The sequence below is a fragment of the Megalobrama amblycephala genome, unplaced genomic scaffold, assembly GCF_018812025.1.
Source record: "Megalobrama amblycephala isolate DHTTF-2021 unplaced genomic scaffold, ASM1881202v1 scaffold549, whole genome shotgun sequence".
NCBI classification, from domain to species: Eukaryota; Metazoa; Chordata; class Actinopteri; order Cypriniformes; family Xenocyprididae; genus Megalobrama; species Megalobrama amblycephala.
Window position 1 is genome coordinate 7,491 of NW_025953460.1, and position 24,174 is coordinate 31,664.

At 36.8% G+C, this 24,174-nt stretch overlaps 1 long non-coding RNA gene across 1 annotated transcript; it reads right to left on the reverse strand.

Annotated features, from left to right (window-relative positions):
* Positions 1–1,239: 1,239 nt before the first annotated feature.
* On the reverse strand, positions 1,240–23,731 carry LOC125262002. The gene is made up of 6 exons (XR_007183487.1): positions 23,620–23,731; positions 14,017–14,057; positions 6,523–6,823; positions 6,398–6,451; positions 1,893–1,937; positions 1,240–1,782 (listed from the first exon to the last, which is right to left on the reverse strand). It is a non-coding gene; the product is annotated as an uncharacterized LOC125262002 (long non-coding RNA).
* Positions 23,732–24,174: the final 443 nt, after the last annotated feature.

The following is a 24,174-nucleotide window of genomic DNA, read 5'->3' on the forward strand; positions in this document are numbered from 1 at the left end:
AGATGTTGATGATTTGTTGAAAATAAGTTTGGTTTGATGTCACCGTGATCGAGGTCAGCGCTTACTTCAGTTAGGCAGTTTGACTCTTAATGATAACTTTTAATTTTTTCTCTGGCTGTTTGTTATGGCAAGAAAAACAAGAGACAATGTGGTCAACTGCTAAATGATAAAAATATAGTCATCATTTAGTGGCTTAATTCACTGATCTAATGACTGAGCTTTTTATGAGCAAAATGTGATTATCTTTGTGCTGGATCTCCTGTAGAATTACAACACTAAAAGTGTTTTAATTAGAAATTTGAAAAACACATTGTTCACTAAACACTTCAAACCTTCTGCAAGATTCACTTACACAGACATCAAGAATCAGCGTATGATTCTCAACAATGGTGACATGCTTCAATGGTGCAATGCATTCTGGGAGCCATGGATGAGTTTTGTATGAGGCACCCAGAATGCATTGCACCATGAAGCATGTCACCATTGTTGAGATTCATACGCTGATTCTTGATGTCTGTGTGCGAGTAAAACTCACAGGAGCCCAAAATATGTAAATGGTTTGTTATAAATCGCTTGATGTTCTGATTAAATTCTATTATTCTCTTGCTGTAGAATCATAACAATAAAACAGAATTAATAACACACTACCCGTATAAACCTCCCACATAATATCAATGAGTTAAGCCAATATATGATGATTATATTCTTATCATCAATCAGTTTACAGCATCTGATTATATTTTCTCTCGCTGTTCTCGCCATAACAAACAGACACAGCTGTCAAGAGAAAAACTAATGTTAAAAAGTCAAGAGCCTGACTAAAGCACACACTGATCGCCACAATGGTAACATCAAATCAAACTATTACTTTCAAATAAGTAATCAACATCTAAGCCTCTTCTTAATTCTTAATACGAACTTCTGTAGATGTCTGACAGAAATAAAGTCAGTCTGGTTAGTAATAAGTGAAGCTAATGTTGTTTGTGGAGTTGTTTAATCAGATCTTGAGAGATGTAATGTATTTTATCTTCAGTTGATTTCATCCAAGGCTGTGGCTGGAAGTAGTTCTTGTGTTTCTCTTTCCTTCAGTGATTCTGCTTGTTAACAGCAGGTGTTCTTCACTAATACAAAATCATTATTCAATCACTTAATTATCTCATTACCTCCAACACTGATTAAGTGTTACATTAAACAGCCTGTAGTGTGCACACTAAGCAGTGTTCAGTTCATCTGGGCTAACCCATGTGGGGCCTACATGGAAACTGGGTGCAAAACTGGCTGGGTCCCAGTTAGATAGCCCAGGTCAAACCCATTTGGGTCCCACATGGCTCTGCTGGCTGGGATTATATAGTCTACATCACACAGTGAAAGTGTGCACTATCAAGGCCTGTTTTTGCAAAAGGAGTGACTTGATAATGTCATTCCACATCATTAAAACAACAATTACTTTATTATTACAGACAATACATACTGCACACCTCTAGCTAAAGACATTCAGGATGTTGACAGAATCCTGTGCAGATGTGTTGGCACTGAAGGTGAATTACAAGTAACCTGTGTCATTGTAAGGTATTCTGGGCATGTTTACAGTTTAATCACATTTCGCAGGGGCCCTCAGGAGAGATTATCATAGGCTTGATTCCTGCTGGTTCGGTGGCTGTGAGTAACCTCCATTCTGATTCTGGGGTTTCTTGATGAAAAAAAATAAATAATAAATACCCCCCAGAACCACCAGAACCACCAACACAGGCAGTACAACACACAAAGTCCAAAACTTTGCAACTTGAAGGAGGAAGGAGGAAAGAGAACACAATTTTTTTTAAAAAATAAAATAAATTAATCTCACTGTTGAATGATTTTGTAAAGCTCTCAGTGATTGCTCTTCTACTTACCATGTTCAGTGTCATACTTGCATACTTCCATGAAGCCTGATTTTGCTAGATTATGGTAAAATCAAGGAAAAAAACAATAATAAACTGTTAATTATTTTAGGACAACAAACCACAGAATAACAGTACTTTACTGGCAACCCTGCTGCCAGTAGAATACTGTAATCAAGGAAAAACAGTAATATACTGTAAACCACAACAGTCAGATTTATTAAATGAAAATTTACAATTTGACAGAAATATTAGTCAAAATTCATAGAAAAAAGTTTTTGCACAAGATGATTTAGGAGAGATCTGTTGGTTTAATTAATTCGTTTTTGTCATGTATGTTTTGTTTTTGTGTTCATGTTTATGATTTCATGTCTTTTATTTTGTTGTTTGATTCATGTTGCTTGTTTGTGTCATGCTTCTCTTGCTCCGTATGTTCTTTTTTTTTTTTTTTTATTGAACATTTCAAGATTTGCAAACAAACATGGCTGCATAAGATCAGTTTCTTCAAGTAGAATACAGACAAGATATAGCCTGAGGGAGCAGCACTTCATACAAACAGGAAAATATTTGCAGTTTTAGTAACAAAAATAAAGATGATTTACAAAAAAAAAAAAAAAAAAAAAAAAAAAAGAGATTGTTGCTCCGTATGTTCTCCTGAAGCGGCAACCTCCCCCAGTCTCTCTTGAAGCCAATATGGAAGTGACTTAAACTGCGATTCATCGACTGGCCACTAGGGACAGGCTCCAAATCAGAATCTCATTGAGTACCATGTTAAATTGGCCAAGTTTATAGCAGAAAAAAAAACATGTTTACAAGTTGGTTCAAATTGTGGTTTTGGTCTATATTGCTCATTTTGCCCTTCATGACAACTCTGAGGGGGGTGAATTTTTTTCTAACTCATTCGTATAAATTATATTAAGCCTTAAAGTTCTGCATAATTAAGGGCGTGGTCATTTGAGTGACAGGTAGATGCCGCTGCTGTCTGTGAGCCGTCACTCACTTTACCTCAGCTAATTCCAGCCGCTGAATTTGGCATCTCAGCCGTATTTGTGCTCGATTATTTTATACAATTATAAAATATGGCTTGCTGCATAATATTCGAGACTGATGTGTGTCTGTGTAGATGTGCATGCATGCGGAAGAAACAGAACACACGTTGTTGGATCGTGGCATTGGCTAAAATTTTGTTTGTGAGATTTACTACAATGACAATACCAGGAGGATATACAACTCTGACAGCACTGCTTGGATATTATAACTAAAACTGCTGCACTATTTTGAAAAAATATACTTTGGACACGGGCTCATTTGTTTGTCAGATACGATCGTATACAGTTTTACAACATAAAGGCTGCTCAGATTGCATTATTTCTTGAAGAACGATGATGGAGAGCAGATCATTCAGAAGAAATGTAATGCACAAAAAGTTCTGTTTTTTTTTTTTGTTTGTTTTGCAATGGACACTCATATTTTACCAAAGTGCCACGGATTGGATTCATCTCGTGATCTCTATTTCATTATAAAGGTATGAAGTCCCATTTGATTTTCCATGTTGTTATTGGATCATCTATATCTTAGAAAAAAAACACTGTAGATTGACAGTAAACCTTTAGAACTTTCTAATGATAAAACTTATCTTCATTAATATTTACCCACACAGCAAAAGGACTCCGTGGCGGATCCACCACGGAGGTATCGCGCAGAGGTGGAAAGTCCAGGGCTCAGAAAGTAAAAGTCCTGCCATATTTTTTTTTTCCACCCACTGAAGCAGTGTTAAAGTTATTAGTGATTAAAGATAATTAAGTGATTAACAGTAATGATTGACCATTATTGAAGACACCTGATGATAACAAGCAGAATCACCAAAGGAGAAAAAATCACAATTTTTAAGACACCAGCGCCCAATCTCTGAGTTAGATTTACGTTATTGAGTACAGCAGCACTGTCATGTGAACTGATCATGTGAAAACATAAACAACACCACCTGATCATCTTTTCTCTTTGCTTGTCTGGCTGTTATAATTCAGTTACAGCAGCCCAAACAAATTCTAATGTTAAAAAGTGAAGGGTCAAGAGCCCAACTAAAGCAAACCCTCATCTCCATGATGGTGGCTTAAAAATTGTGATTTTCTCCTTTGGTGATTCTGCTTGTTATCATCAGGTGTCTTCAATAATGCTCAATCATCACTCAATTAATCACTTATTTATCTCATTAACTTTAACACTGTTTCAGTGGGTGGAAAAAAAAATATGGCAGGACTTTTACTTTCTGACCCCTGGACTTTCCACCTCTGCCGCGAACGGACCCGTATCGGAGTCCACTTGCTCGCAGTGACGGATCCGCAACGAAGGCGGATCACGGACCCGCCTTGGCTCCGCGCTGCATCCGCTCTGCATCCACGATTTAAACCTTACCTCCGCAGCGGGTCCGTTTGGGACCCGCAAATTGATACAACCGTTACAGTAAAGGCGCGTCCGCAGATCCGACATGGGTCCGCTCAGGATCCGCTGATTGATAGTAGAATTTATGGCGCCGCCCGGATGCGGACCTGATCCTCTGGGTGGTACCAAAATGGATGTGACAGTGTGGCGACTTGAATGCGGATCCGCCTAGGAGTCCCCTGCTGTGTGGGTTAGATCGTATCTAAGATAGATAGATAGCTCTTGGCTTTGACTGCTGATCACGTCGAGCGAGGCGGGCGTGGTTTCAGCAACAGTCATATCAGCTCAAATCACCTCCCGCCTCTTTGCCAATTTTCAGTTATCCGGGAGTGACGTGCGGTGACGCTCCGCTAAGATGGCAGCGGCCTCATTTTTGCACCAAAACTGCTCTTCAGAAATCTACGGGTGATGTCACGGACACTACGTCCATATTTTTTTACAGTCTATGGTTCTCCCTTAGTCTGTGTGTCATGTTCTGATTGGTTGATTATGTGGTTTTCAGTTCTGTTCTGTCATTGGTTCCCTTGTTCCTTTGTCACTTGCTCATTGGTTGTCATAGTCATGTGTTCTCTTAGTTCTTGTATTTAACATAGACATTATAATAAACACTAGACGCCCCATTGGTCCCTGAACTGCACGTCAACGGCACCGCCATATTGTGCGGAGCAACATTCCCATAACGCTCATAACTGGAATTGAGAAAAATGCCTGCTTCGTGTGCTGCTTGGGGCTGTACAAATCTTTGCTAAGTACTTTAGCACATACATGTGTGCTATTGCTAGCTAACAACCATCAGCAAAGATTTGAGTTAAAGTCCGCTTGAACCGGATGTTGCAAACGACTTTTCTCCAGTGTTGTGATGCATTTCCAAGTGAAACGGAGTATTGAATAGAGGGCAGAGCTTTACTTTAGCGCTCCTCCTCTCCATCTCTCGCTCATAACAGACTAACGGTTGCAGAGGAGTGCTTTAAGCGATTTCCATTTTATTATTACGGTAACACACTGTAAAAAAAAAAAAGTAAAAAAAATTAACAGTAACTGTAAATTAACAGTACATTATGGCAACCTTTAACGCACTGCTTAACTCAAAGGCTGAGGATCCAAACACAGTTTTATTGAGAAGGGTAATCCATAGTTGTAATTCAATATACAGGCAGTCCAAACAAACAAACAAGGCAAAGGGGAAAACCAAAGAGAGTCCAAAATCCAGGATTCAAACCAGAGAAATGCTCAGAATTGCAGAGTTACACATACAATACTTCACAGGGAATGATTGCGAGAACCAGGCTTATATAGGCAAAGATTACAAGTCTAATGAGCTTAACAAGGTGATGAGGTAACAAGGGGGCATGGTCCAATAAATGTCCAAGGTAACAAGTGAATAGATTTGCAGGAAACATGAGGTGAACAAACAACAATGGAGACAAAGGAAACACAGGCAGGGATCATGACACAACCCTGCTGCCAGTAAATTACCGTTATTCTACACCACAGTCATTTAAATTGCACAACAAAAGAACATATCTCACTGATTTTGACTAAATCACTTTTGTAAAATTAAAAAATATAATAAATTTACACTGTGAATGCAGTGTTTTTTATACATTTGATTACTTAATACAGTGAATGTAGCATTTCTTATTAATTTGTTCTACTGTAGTTTTCTTATTGCTTGTATTTAGCTTCTTATTTTATCACTGACTGTTTACAAGTCTTCAGTGAGCTTGTTTTTTTAGACTAGCATTAGTTTTGGTGTAATAGACATTGGTGACAAGAATTATTACATTTGTATGGTATAAAAAATGATATAAAAACCTAATTTAAAGCAAAAATAACTATATTGTTATATATATCATTATTGTGAAATAAAATGACTCCTATCATGATTTAAGATTTTGGTCATATCACCCACCCCTATCAGAATGAACACCACCAGAGTCAACACAAACAGTCCTGCTGACCCAACAAAACTCCACTGATCCACAGCAGGAAGTGGGAAGGTGGGAATAGAGATTTTTTTTTTTTTTTTTTTAAACTCACCATTTAAAGATTTTATAAAGCACTGTTTTACTTACTATTATTTTGGGTGTCATTTGTGTTCTTCAGTTCCTGTGATTCTGTGCTAGGTTCTGTAGAGGATATCAAAAGGTTAGTCACAGAAATAAAAAATTCAGATGTTTAGATCAGTTTTTGACTTTACCATTAACATGAAGTTGGTACGTCTTGTTCTTTAGTGGCTCATGAATTCCCTTGGCATTACGGAAAAAGAGTCTCAAAATGTATGTCCCACTGTCATTCAGTCTCAGATCCTTGATGATGACATTACATTTTCCTTTTTTACATATTCGTTGACTACAGTTCTTCTGATCAACTGGGATCTTGTTTCCCTTTCTGATTAAATTGATATCAGAAATCTCTATGTTCTTAAAATCACATGACAGGGTGACATTGCCTCCTTTTTCCCGTCACAGGTATAGGGGCGGTTCCTACAGGGGGGGTTTCTGCAAATACAAGGTATCAATACTGAATACATATATATATATTTTTATCATTGGATGTTTTAAGCATTAACGTACAAACTATGAAAGAACATTATATTTTAGATTTACTGAAGTGGCTGCATTTAGCTTTGATGACTGCTTGGCACACTCATGACATTCTCTTATCAGATTCATGAAGTAGTCACTTGGAATGGTTTTCAATTCACAGGTGTGCATTGTCAAGAGTTAATTGGTGACATTTCTTGCCTTCTTAATGTGCTTTAGACCATCTGTTGTCTTGTGCAGAAGAAGGGTGGGTACACAGTCAATAGCCCTATTAGTGATACTCCACACAGCAAAAACTGCAGTGTTAAATTAACTCTCCTGGGAGTACATGTGAGACCATACTCAAGAGTGTTAAAGTGTTAAAATAAGAGTGTTAAAAGAACACTGAAGCGGTGTTAAAGTTAATGAGATAATTAAGTGATTAATTGAGTGATGATTGAGCATTATTGAAGACACCTGATGATAACAAGCAGAATCACCAAAGGAGAAAATCACAATTTTTAAGCCACCATCGTGGAGATGAGGGTTTGCTTTAGTGGAGCTCTTGACCCTTGACTTTTTAAAATAATGTTTTGTTTGGGCTGTTTTAACTGAGTTATAACATCCAGACAAACAAATGGAAAAAATGATCAGGTGGTGTTGGTTATGTTTTCACATAATCATTATTTGATTTGAATCACTGAACTCATTTAGAGCCCAATCTCTGAGTTAGATTCACATTATTGATTACAGCAGAACTGTGATTCTACAGCAGAAGATCAGCTTTATCAATATAATCTGAAGGATTTCACAAACAGTTGTTCTAGGCAAAACAACTCTTAGGCACACACAGACATCAAGAATCAGCCTGTGAATCTCAACAATGGTGAGAATAATAAACCATGTTGCAGTGCATTCTGGGTGCCACCAATCAAAATTCATCCATGGCTCCCATCATGCATTGCTGCATGAATAAATTATGAGCTGAATTGTCTTAGTAATTTCCTTTATTCTCATATTTTATTTTGTTCCGTTTATGTGACTTTTTAGTAGCTTGTTTTCTAATGTTCAGAGTTGATCTGTTGATCAGAATATGTTGCTTGTCACCGTCGTTGAGATTCACAGGCTGATTCTTGATGTCTGTGTGTGCCTAATAGAAAGATTTTTCTTTTTTTTTTTTGCTCAGAACAACTGTTTGTGAAATCCTTCAGATTATATTGATAAAGCTGATCTTGTGCTGTAGAATCACAGTTCTGCTGTAATCAATAATGTGAATCTAACTCAGAGATTGGGCTCTAAATGAGTTCAGTGATTCAAATCAAATAATGATTATGTGAAAACATAACCAACACCACCTGATCATTTTTTCCATTTGTTTGTCTGGATGTTATAACTCAGTTAAAACAGCCCAAACAAAACATTATTTTAAAAAGTCAAGGGTCAAGAGCTCCACTAAAGCAAACCCTCATCTCCACGATGGTGGCTTAAAAATTGTGATTTTCTCCTTTGGTGATTCTGCTTGTTATCATCAGGTGTCTTCAATAATGGTCAATCATCACTCAATTAATCACTTAATTATCTAATTAACTTTAACACCGCTTCAGTGTTCTTTTAACACTCTTATTTTAACACTTTAACACTCTTGAGTATGGTCTCACATGTACTCCCAGGAGAGTTAATTTAACACTGCAGTTTTTGCTGTGCAGCTAACAAAAAGGAGTTGTCAGAACGTTTTGTTAACATTCTCTTTAAGTTATGAGAACGTTCTCATTCAATATTATGAGAACATCAGTCAAGTACAAATAACATGGTAAGAACGTTCCAACAATGTTGTTCTGAGAATGTTTCCTCTCAACGTAATTAGAATGTATTTTAACTATGAAAACATTAAAAGAATGTTCCTGAAACATTATTTAAGGAATGTTTATTTCTAACATTTACATAACTTATACATAACGTTAGTAGGGCTGGGCGATATATCGCATGCGATTTTCACGCGCATTTCGTCAGTAAAGCTGGTTCCCCGATTACCACTAAATCACCATCACCTGCTTTAAAATGGAGCGGCATTTAATAGACAGAGCCATAGTTCACGGACAAGCCACGCAAAATCAGGTTCATTATCGAAGTCGATTCATCTTCGATACTGAACACGATTTTGCGTGGCTTGCATGCGATATATCGCCCAGCCCTAAACGTTAGTGATAGTTATGGAAACGTTCCCTGTTAGCTGGGACTACAACAACTGTACAGATCCATATTATGGCAAGAAACACCCAGTTAAGTAAAGAGAAAAGACAGTCCATCATTACTTTAAGAAATGAAGGTAAGTCATTAACTTCTGGAGCAGTTTGAGCTACAAGAGCTCGTCTGTTGGATCGGACCACACGGGCCAGCCTTTGCTCCCCAAGTGCATCAGTGATTGGCCATGACCCTGTCGCCGGTTCACCACTGTTCCTTCCTTGGAGCACTTTTGATAGACACTGACCACTGCAGACCGGGAACACCCCACAAGAGCTGCAGTTTTGGAGATGCTCTGACCCAGTCGTCTAGCCATCACTATTTGGTCCTTGTCAAACTCACTCAAATCCTTACACTTGCCCATTTTTCCTGCTTCTAACATCAACTTTGAGGACAAAATGTTCACTTGCTGCCTAATATATCCACCCACTAACAGGTGCCGTGATGAAGAGATCATCAGTGTTATTCACTTCACCTGTCAGTGCTCATAATTATGCCTGATTGATTGGTGTATATGTATATCAGGGATGGACAACTCCGGTCCTGGAGGGCCAGTGTCCAGCAGAGTTTAGCTCCAACCCTAATCAAACACACCTGAACCAGCTAATCAAGGTCTTTAGGATTAGTACACAGCAAAAACTGCAGTGTTCAATTAACTCTCCTGGGAGTACATGTGAGACCATACTCAAGAGTGTTAAAGTGTTGAAATAAGAGTGTTAAAAGAACACTGAAGCGGTGTTAAAGTTAATGAGATAATTAAGTGATTAATTGAGTGATGATTGACCATTATTGAAGACACCTGATGATAACAAGCAGAATCACCAAAGGAGAAAATCACAATTTTTAAGCCACCATCGTGGAGATGAGGGTTTGCTTTAGTCGGGCTCTTGACCCTTGACTTTTTAAAATAATGTTTTGTTTGGGCTGTTTTAACTGAGTTATGACATCCAGACAAATAAATGGAAAAAATTGATAGGTGATGTTGGTTATGTTTTCACATAATCATTATTTAGTCTTAATATCTGAGCTCATTTAGAGCCCAATCTCTGAGTTAGATTTACATTATTGATTACAGCAGAACTGTGATTCTACAGCAGAAGATCAGCTTTATCAATATAATCTGAGGGATTTCACAAATAGTTGTTCTGAGCAAAAAAAAGAAAAAGCTTTCTTTTAGGCACACACAGACATCAAGAATCAGCCTGTGAATCTCAATGACGGTGACAAGCAACATATTCTGATCAACAGATCAACTCTGAACATTAGAAAACAAGCTACTAAAAAGTCACATAAACGGAACAAAATAAAATATGAGAATAAATGAAATTACTAAGACAATTCAGCTCATAATTTATTCATGCAGCAATGCATGATGGGAGCCATGGATGAATTTTGATTGGTGGCACCCAGAATGCACTGCAACATGGTTTATTATTCTCACCACTGTTGAGATTCACAGGCTGATTCTTGATGTCTGTGTGTGCCTAAGCGAAAGATTTTTCTTTTTTTTGCTCAGAACAACTATTTGTGAAATCCCTCAGATTATATTGATAAAGCTGATCTTCTGCTGTAGAATCACAGTTCTGCTGTAATCAATAATGTAAATCTAACTCAGAGATTGGGCTCTAAATGAGCTCAGATATTAAGACTAAATAATGATTATGTGAAAACATAACCAACATCACCTATCAATTTTTTCTCTTTGTTTGTCTGGATGTAATAACTCAGTTAAAACAGCCCAAACAAAATTTTATTTTAAAAAGTCAAGGGACAAGAGCCCAACTAAAGCAAACCCTCATCTCCACGATGGTGGCTTAAAAATTGTGATTTTCTCCTTTGGTGATTCTGCTTGTTATCATCAGGTGTCTTCAATAATGGTCAATCATCACTCAATTAATCACTTAATTATCTCATTAACTTTAACACTTTTCAGTGTTCTTTTAACACTCTTATTTTAACACTTTAACACTCTGGAGTATGGTCTCACATGTACTCCCAGGAGAGTTAATTTAACACTGCAGTTTTTGCTGTGTACTAATCCTAAAGACCTTGATTAGCTGGTTCAGGTGTGTTTGATTAGGGTTGGAGCTAAACTCTGCTGGACACTGGCCCTCCAGGACCGGAGTTGTCCATCCCTGATGTATATTAACATTTTCCTAAGGATAAAAAATATATATTCTGTGGAAAACCATTCCAGGTGACTCTGACTGAGAGAATGCCAAGAGTGTGCAAAGCTGTCATCAAAGCAAAAGGTGGCTACTTTGAAGAATCAAAGATCTAAAATATATTCTGTTTTTTTTTTACATGTTTTTGTTGACATAATTCCATATTTGTTTTATATATATATATATATATATATATATACAGTACAGTCCAAAAGTTTGGAACCACTAAGATTTTTAATGTTTTTAAAAGAAGTTTCGTCTGCTCACCAAGGCTACATTTATTTAATTAAAAATACAGTAAAAACAGTAATATTGTGAAATATTATTACAATTTAAAATAACTGTTTTCTATTTGAATATATTTCACAAAGTAATTTATTCCTGTGATCAAAGCTGAATTTTCAGCATCGTTACTCCAGTCTTCAGTGTCACATGATCCTTCAGAAATCATTCTAATATGCTGATCTGCTGCTCAAGAAACATTTAATGTGTACAATTGTACAAAATATTTGTGTACAATATTTTTTTTCAGGATTATTTGATGAATAGAAAGTTCAAAAGAACAGTGTTTATCTGAAATCTAATCTTTTGTAACATTATAAATGTCTTTACTGCCACTTTTGATTGATTTAATGCATCCTTGCTGAATAAAAGTATTCATTTCTTTAATTTCTTTTCAAAAAAATAAAAATAAAAATTCTATGTAAATAATAAAAATAATAAAATTAATACAAATTTAAAATATTAAATTCTAAAAATGCTACAGAAGCTTTGTATTTCAGATAAATGCTGTTCTTTTGAACTTTCTATTCATCAAGGAATCCTGAAAAAAAAAAGCTGATTTACATTGTAATAATATTTCACAATATTACTGTTTTTGTTTGTATTTTTAATCAACTAAATGTAGCCTTGGTGAGCAGACGAAACTTCTTTTAAAAACATTAAAAATCTTAGTGGTTCCAAACTTTTGGACTGTATATATATATGTATATATGATATAATATAATATAATATAATATATATAATTATTATATTATATATATACATACACTACCGTTCAAAAGTTTGGGGTCAGTAAGATTTTTTAATGTTTTAAAAGAAGTATCTTCTGCTCACCAAGGCTACATTTAGTTGATTAAAAATACAAACAAAAACAGTAATATTGTGAAATATTATTACAATTTAAAATAACTGTTTTCTATTTGAATATATTTGACAAAGTAATTTATTCCTGTGATCAAAGCTGAATTTTCAGCATCATTACTCCAGTCTTCAGTGTCACATGATCCTTCAGAAATCATTCTAATATGCTGATCTGCTGCTCAAGAAACATTTATGATTATTATCAATGTATCAATGAAAACAGTTATTTACATTTTTATTTCATGATGCTATGATGAATAGAAAGTTCAAAAGAACAGCATTTGTCTGAAATTTGTCTGAAATCGTTCAAAAGTTTGGGGTCAGTAAGAATTCAAATTTTATTTTTTGGGGATAGAAATAAAATTAATCAATACTTTTATTCATCAAGGATGAGTTAAACTGATCAAAAGTTACAGTAAAGACAATTATAATGTTAGAAAATATTCTATTTTAAATAAATGCTGTTCTTTTGAACTTTCTATTCATCGAAGAATTTTGAAAAAAAAAATTGTACACAACAGTTTTCAATATTGATAATAATAATGAATGTTTCTTGAGCATCAAATCATCATATTAGAATGATTTCTGAAGGATCATGTGACACTGAAGACTGGAGTAATGATGCTGAAAATTCAGATTTGATCACAGGAATAAATTACACTTTACTATATATTCACATAGAAAACAGCTGTTTTAAATTGGAATAATATTTCACAATATTACTGTTTTTGTTTGTATTTTTAATCAAATAAATGCAGCCTTGGTGAACAGAAGACACTTCTTTTAAAACATTAAAAAAATCTTACTGACCCCAAACTTTTGAACGGTAGTGAGTGACGACTGAGCATTATTGAAGATAGCTGAGGATAACAAGCAGAATCACTGAATGATAAAGGAACAATAAGAACAGAAACTACAGCTAATGTTAAAGTGTCAAACTGACCAACTATAAAGCAAATAATAATAAAGCCATAATGGTGACTTCTGTAAGAGGTTCTCAATAATAACTTCTATAGACGTATGACGGAAATAAAATCAATCTGGTTAGTAATAAGTGAGCTGGTAATGCTGTTTGTGGAGTTGTTTAAGCAGATCATGAGAGATTTCATTTCTTTTATCTTCAGTTGATTTTATCTAAGCCTATCTGTGGCTGGAAGCTGTAGTTGTTCCTCTATCCTTCAGTGATTCTTCTTGTTAATTTTTTATTATTATTTTTTATTATCTTCAATAATGGTTAATCATCACTCAATTAATCACGTAATTATCTCATTAACTCCATCATGTTTCATTGTTTCATTTAACAGCCTGTAGTGAGCACACTGAGCAGTGTTCAGTTCATCTGGACTAACCCATGTGGGGCCTACATAGAAACTGAGGACAAAACTGGCTGGGCCCCAATTAAATAACCCAGGTGACACCCATTTGGGACACACCTATAGGTGTGCTGGCTGGGCAGTGATGTCATGGTGTGTGATATGCTTAATAAATATTATGAAAATGTCCATAATCAATCCATAAATGTCAATGAAAGTCAAAGTCAAACATCAACAAGAACATCTCTTCCTTGAACTGAAAATCAAAAATGGTTACAGTTTATAAACAAAATTAATATATACTAACCACTATAATTGAAAAGGCACAGCAGAAGGAGAAGTTTCAACCTGATGGGAACACAGAAGGGTTGGTTTTGTAATAAATACAAGTTACATTTCACAAAGAGTTTTATGCAGGGATAAATGCTTTCCTGAGAGAGAAAAAACCCACCTATTTAAAGGTGACCTATTATGCCCCATTTTACAAGATGTAAAATAAGTCTCTGATGTCCCCAGAGTGTGTATGTGAAGTTTTAGCTCAAAATACCTTACAGATAATTTTTATATAGTTAAAATTGCCTCTTTTAGTGGTTGAGCAAAAATGTGCCGTTTCAGTGTGGTCCCTTTAAATGCAAATGAGCTGCTGCGATGGCCTAAGAGGGCGGAGCTTCAAGAGCTTGTTCTACCCTGTCAGGATTCAGTCAGGACACAATATAATGTCAGAAACTGCTAATATATGCTGCATGGAGATAGAACAGGTATAGTTTAGTTCCATTATGGTTATATATTATATTATATTGTATTCTTGTTTTTATCCACTATATTAGTACAGGCCTGTTATACTGTCCGAATGATGGCCAAAACTAGATAGATGAGTTTTGTGACATTTATTGTTCTGCACAGAAATGATGAAGCATCTGTTTTCACTCTAGAAAATCACTGTAAGAGCTTAATAAAACACTGCAAGTGTGCATTAAAATATTATCCATAAACTCTCTCTCTTTCCCTTGTATTATCACCAACATACACAGCGAAGTACACAGAAACACTCGTTACAACTAACAGTAAACAAATATATAAAGACCTTATGCCTTTCAGGTGGTGCTTAGTAAACTGGTACATTTTATATTCACATTTATATTGTTTTCAGCGGCTCAGATTTAGGGAGTAAATGGAGAGAGTTATGTGGATTAATCCATCCAGCTACAGAACACCTAAAACACTCGGGAGACATTCTCTTCAGTGCAGCAATGGCGGACTCACTGTGAACACGCTCAGGGCGGGTCTATGTTCAAACGGCAGTGTCTGTCAACATTCGTGGGCGGGGCCTGTGGCTTTTGTGACGTCACACTGCCAGGGATTTGGAAACGGCTTGTTCTGAGACACTGCTTATGATTTATGGGGATTTAAAAAAAAAGGAGTGGGTGGATTTTTATCACTATAGGGTGGTTGTGTACACACACTGCCAACACACATTTATGTTCAAACACCAGGCAAAAGTGAATTTTGCATAATAGGTCCCCTTTAAAGTCACCACGAAATCAAAATTAACTTTTTTTATTTTTTTTACAAAATATTGCAGTGTTTATTATAACATCATTTTGTTGCATCATTTGTGTCTCATAATCTTAAAACAGAATAATCCTCCCTCCTGCAGCAATGATGATGATGATGATGATGAGGGCGGGGCAACCTGTCACTCACATGAGATGCACCAATAGCAAACCACAACCATCCAATCAATTCCACACAGATATATTTAAGCCCCGCCTGTAACAGAGGCGGGACTCAGAGTAAGATCCACATGCAGAGCTTTATTAAATGTTGAGCGTGGTCGTACAGGCATGGTCGAACGGGGTGAACAGGAACATCAAAGACAGGCAGGATCGTAGTCAGAGAACAGGCAGTGGTCAAAAGGCAGGCAGCTATCTATCACAGAACAGTAGAACCAGACAGGGATCAGTAACAGGAACCGGAACCGGAACCGGAACCGGAACAGACAGGGAAACGGGATTAACGCTTGGAAATGTATCACAGGGAAAACAAGACCTAGCGGTGAGGTGATGTGTGTACGAGTCTTTTATAGTCCTGGTAATGAGCTGCAGCTGGGTGTGGTGATTAGTGTGGAGTGATTGGTGGAGTGAGTGCAGGTGATAGGCAGAGAGGATGATGGGAAATGTAGTCCGGGAAGTGACAGGAACAGACGGTGAAGCCGCCAAAGTCTCATGGCATTTACATATTTGCAATTGGGTGAACCAATGATACAATGGCCCATGCATAGGGGCAAAGTAGTGACAGCTGACTTGAAGTAAAGCCAATAAAGTTCATGTTTTTGTCCTTCGAAATACTTTAATACTATAAAACATAGCTAAAAAATATTGCTCTGAGCGTGTGACCGTGATTCATGTGCATATTCAGTCAGCACACCAAGTTCTGAGAGAGATATTCAGTCCATTATAAATTCTGATTTTGTCTGCCTCTGGAATGGATTGAACCATAGATATTAGCCTACCTGATGAGTTCAAGTAAATCAACAGGAAATCCGCGCTCATTCAAGGATGTGCGTTTATTTCATGTACGGAGAAGGCACGGGCGCCCACAGGATTTCATGTTTTTTTTAAATCTGAACTCCAAAAAGCAACAAAAAACTGTCAAACATCCATTAATACATGTTCACAGAGGAAAACGGCTGCTTGTTCTCTCGATACTGTCTGTATTACCGAGAAATCGCATCAGGTGATTCAGTTAGAGAGCAGTCCAAACAAATGTGGATCAAAGGTGTTTTTACCAATTCATAATTTTAAACACAATTTAAGTGTCAGAAATTAAACTGAATATACGAAGCGAAGCAAGCTTTTTTCTTAAATATCTAACACAAACAACAAATAAATCATCACTGCAGCAACAGTAGAGTCTCCGAGCTGGTATGAATGAGTGGAGGCAGTGCTAATTTGCATATTCATTGAGCCATGTATATTAAATGAGGCAAGGGTGTACATGCAAGCTATTTTAAAGGGGTGTTTTGTTTTCTAGGCTTGATTGTGTTTTTGGGGCGCAGTTTAACATGTCTTAATGCTTTGTTTTTTTGAAAACGCTGTATTTTTCAAATATTTTACCTTTATTCTACACCTCTGTTTCCACTGTCATATGAACGGCTCATTTGACTTCCTGGTTCTATGAAGCCACTCCCTCCGAAATACACAATGTGCTCAGATTGGTCAGCAGGTTGGTAGCTGGCCCAGTGTATCATGATTCGCTGAAACGTCCGGAAACGCCACGCCCCTTACCATTCGCTGTTATGTGCTTCAGTGAAAATGTAAATAATAGTGCTGTATCAAACTGAGCCCGAATTAGACCCAGATGTAGAGGGTTAAGCTGCAAACGCAGCTTTTAAAGGACGTTTTGTGTCAAAGTGTTTAGATGCTGTCACTGCTGTTTGTTAGCTTTCAATATACAGTTTTATCCTGATTAAAGCTTTACTGTAGCCGAATACATGACTGAGTAGTCACATTTTTGTAAAGGTAGCGTTTAATTTATAGCATGAACAACTGTTTGTCTATGAACATTGAAGTTTGTTGGTGTTTGTTGCACTAGAACTTAGATAACTGGCTAGCAAAAACGAGTTGCTCTTTGTACATGTCCTTGATGCATTAAAAATAGCAACAGAACTACGTTTAAAAGACATGTACAAAAAATATAACGTACTTACAGTTTGAAGCCAATAATCAGCAGCTTCTGCTTTTAAAGGTGCCCTTGAATGAAAAATTTAATTTATCTTGGCATAGTTGAATAACAAGAGTTCAGTACATGGAAATGACATACAGTGAGTTTCAAACACCATTGTTTCCTCCTTCTTATATAAATCTCATTTGTTTAAAAGACCTCTGAAGAACAGGTGAATCTCAACATAACACCGACTGTTACGTAACAGTCAGGATCATTAATATGTATGACCCCAATATTTGCATATGCCAGCTCATGTTCCCAACATTATGAAAGGCATTAGACAAGGGCAGAACGTCTGGATCTGCACAGCTGAATCATCAGACTAGGTAAGCAAGCAAGAACAACAGCGAAAATGGCAGATGGAGCAATAATAACTGACATGATCCATGATATCATGATATTTTTAGTGATATTTGTAAATTGTCTTTCTAAATGTTTCGTTAGCATGTTGCTAATGTACTGTTAAATGTGGTTAAAGTTACCATCGTTTCTTACTGTATTCACGGAGACAAGAGCCATCACTATTTTCATTTATAAACACTTGCAGTCTGTATAATTCATAAACACAACTTCATTCTTTATAAATCTCTCCAACAGTGTAGCATTAGCCGTTAGCCACGGAGCACAGCCTCAAATTCACTCAGAATAAAACGTTAACATCCAAATAAATACGTTACTCACATAATTTGAAGCATGCATACAGCATGCATGACGAACATCTTGTAAAGATCCATTTGAGGGTTATATTAGCTGTGTGAACTTTGTAAATGCGCTGTAATATAGTCGAGAGCTCGTGTGGCAGGGAAGACGCAATTTAAAGGGGCGGCGCCGAGTGTAAATCAGTGCATTGTTAATGATGCCCCAAAATAGGCAGTTAAAAAAATTAATAAAAAAAAATCTATGGGGTATTTTGAGCTGAAACTTCACAGACACATTCAGGAGACACCTTAGACTTATATTACATATTGTGAAAACATGTTCTAGGGGACCTTTAAAGTAGGAACTGCTTCATCTTTCAGTAAAAGCCTTTGTGTAAATCCAGCATTGAACTCGTGTAGATTCTGGAAGCTGTCTTCCATGACGCATCTAGTGTGAAAATATCACAGATTATAATGGGTTCTATTATCTTTTGACACGTCGCACCGTGCCGCTTGCATCCGGTGTACACAACTCTTCCGCATGCTGCGCCACATGGCCCCGCCCATTTTGTTGCGTGTTCCCGGGGGCGTGTTTTGCAGGGTTTATGATGTCACCAACCCGGGAAGAAGCTCGTTGTAGTCCAAACCGGTTGTTTTTGTAGGCAATAAACTGCCATAACTTTAAAAGACAATATCTCCGTTTGCATTGAACTTTCTAAAACTTAGAAAACTTTGCAGATACTGTTTATGCTCAAGCAGCAACACTAACTAAAGTTAAAAAAGTAAATTGCATTTAACCACCCCTTAAGGCATGAAGAATTTTTTTTCACTTGATTTTTTTTTTAAATATATAATTTTGATAATCAAAGATTAGTTTTAAGGGATAAAATAATTGACTACAGGGGACTTTAATTCTGTGAAATGATAATTAAATGTTTAACTTCCTTTAGACCCCAATAAAGTTGCCAGATACAGTTAAATATAATGATGTCCATTTAAAATGAAGACATTTTTTACTATAATATAATATTTCTATAAAGACATTTATTGTTGTTGTGTTATGAATAGCAAAGCAACATTTGAGTGTTAAACTGCAAGTACGACTCAAAAACCCGAAAGACTCATGAAACAAACTAATCAATTCTCTTTCCGGCTCAGACTGTATTGGTGTAGCATATGGGTCTGTCACGTGATGAACGAACGACTCAAAAATCCGAAAGACTCATGAAATTAACTAATCAATTCTCTTTGCGGCTTAGAGTGCAATGGTTTAGCATATGGGGCTGCCTGTCACGTAATTACGGACTTAAACCCGAAGACTTGTCAGACAAGAGGTGAGGTGAGCTTATCATAAACTGAAGACCCAGGTAAATAATGAATTAATCTTTTCTGTATCTTATAGCATTGTAGTTTTGTATTGTTTGTTGTGTGATCAACGTTTGCATAAGTAGTAGATGTGTTGGGGAAGTAACACATAACATTTTAATTACATTTTGCTAAAATGAACTAAATGAACGAAATGACTCGATAAAAGATTCGTTCATTTTGCTGAACGAGACTCAAAAGACCGAGTCGGTAAAATGATCCGAACTTCCCATCACTACAAGTCACCTCTCGATGCATCCTCGATAAAAGGGGCGGATCAAGAACACATCCGGGGATTTGAACTGAACTTGGCTAGATGCGAACCAAGCGGCAACCTCCTCCAGTCTCTCGTGAAGCCAATACGGAAGTAACTTAAACTGCGATTCATCGACTGGCCGCTAGGGACAGGCTGCAAAAGGGAGCAGAATCTCATAGAGTCCCATGTTAAATTGGCCAAGTTTACAGCAGAAAAAAACATGTTTACAAGTTGGTTCAAATTGTGGTTTTGGTCTATACTGCTAATTTTGCCCTTCATGACAACTGTGAGGGGGGTGAATTTTTTTCTAACTCATTCGTTTAAATTATATTAAAGGATTACTCCACTTTTAAATAAACTTTTGCTGATAATTTACTCACCCCTATGTCATCCAAGATGTCCATGTCTTTCTTTCTTCAGTCGAAAAGAAATTAAGGTTTTTGATGTAAACATTCTAGGATTTTTCTCCATATCATTCATTTCAATGGGCACCAAACGGTTGAAGGTCCAAATGGCAGTTTCAGTGCAGCTTCAAAGAGCTTTAAACGACACCAGACCATACCAGACGATGAATAAGGGTCTTATCTAGCGAAACGATTGGTCATTTAAAAAAAAAAATTAAAAAAGTTTAAGTTTTATAAGCACAAATGCTGGCTTTGCTCTTTTCTCCGATGCACATTCGTGACGTCACGTAATACGCAATTACGTTGAAAAGGTCACGGTTGACGTAGGCGGAAGTATCGAGTCAGTGTTTACATTACAAATGTGCGGAAGGAGGATCGTATACACATATTCAAATGTCTTTGTCAGTTTATTGTTTAACCCTTTGAGCGGTACGGTCCCACATATGGGATGTTTATTTCTGTGCCCCTGGGCGTACGGTTCCACATATGGGATTTAGAATGTTCAGCGACGTCACATAACTGCCAGATTCAAATTGTGCTTTCGCGCTCTGGCTGCGAGACGGACGCGCGCTCTCTTGTCATCACAGCTATGCAGTGTTTTCAGCCACATAATGTTTCTTTTAAGGTTTCAGACATTTAAATACGCATAAGCACCATTAAACAATACATTTGGAGTTTATAAAATACACACTGATGTCAGACGTCAGTGGAAGCATCAATAAACAGTGAATTCAAATATAATTTGCCGACATTTATTCATATCAGACACACATAATGGGTCTAAGTAACTATAAAGTTTACTCTCTTATTCTTCCAGTTCACCAGCCACTTGCATATATTTCAGGAGAAACTGATGTATTCACCTGCTGTAAATCAGACTGACAGAACTCTGTGAACTGCAGCGCAAACTAAGATGGCGGCGCCCATCTCGCATTATAGATCAAGATAAAGATCATTTATAAAGGTTTTTAAACGACAAAACACACTCACTCACACATATTTGAGAATCGGAATATCATATAGTTGAAGACATGTAAGCAAGTTTGCAAATATTTTTAATAAAAAAGGAAAAACAAAATAATAGTGATCCATCTCTCATACAGTGTTATTGTGGCTACGTTCAGCGCTGGTGACACGCACGCGTCGCCATGGAAACAATAAGGGCAAACGTTCTAAAATAAGGGTCGCCTTAAAAAAAACTCACTCTGGCGGTCAGTTAGAATATTTTAAACTCACGCTTGAAAGGTGTGCGTATCCTGGGTGTTTTAATATTAGGAAGCCTAAAAGAAAATTTTTGTCAGGACAGAAATTTGTGACTTTTCAGAGATTTCCTATACACAATCCTGAGCGAATGAAACTGTGGTTGCTACGCCTACGTCAACCATGACCTTTTCAACGTAATTGCGTATTACGTGACGTCACGAACGCGCATCGGAGAAAAGTGCAAAGCCAGCATTTGTGCTTATAAAACTTAAATTTTTTTTTTTTTTTTTTTTTTAAATGACCGATCGTTTCGCTAGATAAGCCCCTTATTCATCGTCTGGTGTCGTTTAAAAGCCCTTTGAAGCTGCACTGAAACTGCCATTTGGACCTTCAACCGTTTGGTGCCCATTGAAATGAATGATATGGAGAAAAATCCTGGAATGTTTACATCAAAAACCTTAATTTCTTTTCGACTGAAGAAAGAAAGACATGGACATCTTGGATGACATGGGGGTGAGTAAATTATCAGCAAAAGTTTATTTAAAAGTGAACTAATCCTTTAAGCCTTAAAGTTCTGCATAATTAAGGGCGTGGTCATTTGAGTGACAGGTAGATGCCGCTGCTGTCTGTGAGCCGTCACTCACTTTACCTCAGCTAATTCCAGCCGCTGAATTTGGCATCTCAGCCGTATTTGTGCTCGATTATTTTATACAATTATAAAATATGGCTTGCTGCATAATATTCGAGACTGATGTGTGTCTGTGTAGATGTGCATGCATGCGGAAGAAACAGAACACACGTTGTTGGATCGTGGCATTGGCTAAAAGTTTGTTTGTGAGATTTACTACAATGACAATACCAGGAGGATATACAACTCTGACAGCACTGCTTGGATATTATAACTAAAACTGCTGCACTATTTTGAAAAAATATACTTTGGACACGGGCTCATTTGTTTGTCAGATACGATCGTATACAGTTTTACAACATAAACGCTGCTCAGATTGCATTATTTCTTGAAGAACGATGACAGAGAGCAGATCATTCAGAAAAAAAATTATGCAAACAATGGATAATATATCAATATTTCATGGACAAAAAGTACTGTTTTTTGTTTTGCAATGGACATTTATATTTTACCCAAGTGCCACAGATTGGATTCATCTCGCGATCTCTATTATAAAGGTATGAAGTCCCATTTTGATTTTCCATGTTGTTATTTGCACACCCAACACAAATTACTGGTGTTGGATCATCTATATCTTTAAAAAAAACACCGTAGATTGACAGTAAACATTTAGAACTTTCTGATGATAAAACTTATCTTCATTAATAATTTAGATAGTATCTAGATAGATAGCTCCTTTGCTGCTAACATGGTCACGTCGAGCTAGGCGGGCGTGGTTTCAGCAACCAGTCACATCAGCTCAAACCACCTCCCCGCCTCTTTGCCCATTTTCAGTTATCCGGGAGTGACGTGCGGTGACGCGCAGCTAAGATGGCCGCGGCCTCATTTACACGTCAAAACTGCTGTTCAGAAATTTATGGGTGACGTCACGGACACTACGTCCATATTTTTTTACAGTCTATGATGCGAACTTTGAATTGGAACAGAACTTGGACAGCGACTGATGACGTTTCACAAGTCCACAAGAACACAAGTACAGACAAGTACGCATATTGAGAAACGGCCTCTCTCTCTCTCTCTCTCTCTCTCTCTCTCTCTCTCTCTATGGCTCTGCCCAAATCTGCCCCTCACTGTAGCCTCAGCCAATGAAATTGGTTGCAGGACGGGATTCCGCTGAACTGGTTTGGGGGTTGGGTGAATCACGCGACCGCACCGGCTTTTACTTTCATTTTGACCGCCGAAACACGTTGATGTTAAAATGGTAAAAAAAATAAAAAAAATAAATTAAATTAAAAATCTACTCATAGCTAATCTGAATCTTTTGTGTTATAAATGATTCAAATGTGTTTATTATTTAACATTGGGATTACACTAGATGGAGTTACTGATCAGTCAAACCAAACGTCGAAATCGAAGAAGGAAAAAAAAGCACATAAGTAGGCTATCTTATAGGCTAGTTTCAGAAGTTCAGTAACCTGGCTGCTACCAACAAAACCTCTCATCGGAGATATAATGGTAAAACAAATGAATAATTATAGTAATAATCCCACTTATTAAAACAAATCATTGTTGTCATCATAAAAATTCATAATGATTCACTCATTTCCTCAGTTTCCACAAACATTAAATATTATATAGCCTAATAACACTAAACCTCACAAGCTTTATATTTAAAAGGATAAAAACTTACATTGTTCTGCATGAGTCCGACGTTGTGGGTTTCAAAACGTAATAGCTAAATCACTCCAGCTTTACAAAGATAACATCCTACTACTACAAACTACATCCTACAAACTATCATTACACACCAGTAAAAAAAAAAACTTCTCCGGATGGGAAAAACTAGTGGAGTTGGAGGGGAGGGGAGGGTCCAGAAAGATATATGGATAATTCATAATATTATCATGACAGCATTACATAGTTATACTAACATGCTGTTAGAAAGAACAGAAGATTGCAAGACTCAATTTCCCATATGTAAAAATGGAAAATATTTTTTATATGTCTAGCAGCATGTGCCCTTTCATGTTAGCAATCACCCCTATTAAAGGGAAAGTGGTTTGGGCTTGTAATCTGGCAAGGAAATCTTTGAAGATGACCTCTAAATTTCCCTTTTAATATGGGAGAAGTAGAAAGGGCGTAAGCTAAAACTAGGAAAACGGCACCAGGAAAAGATGAAATAAGCTATGTTAAAACATTTAAGTACATAGAGTAAGGAAAATTACTAATGTTATTTAATAAAATA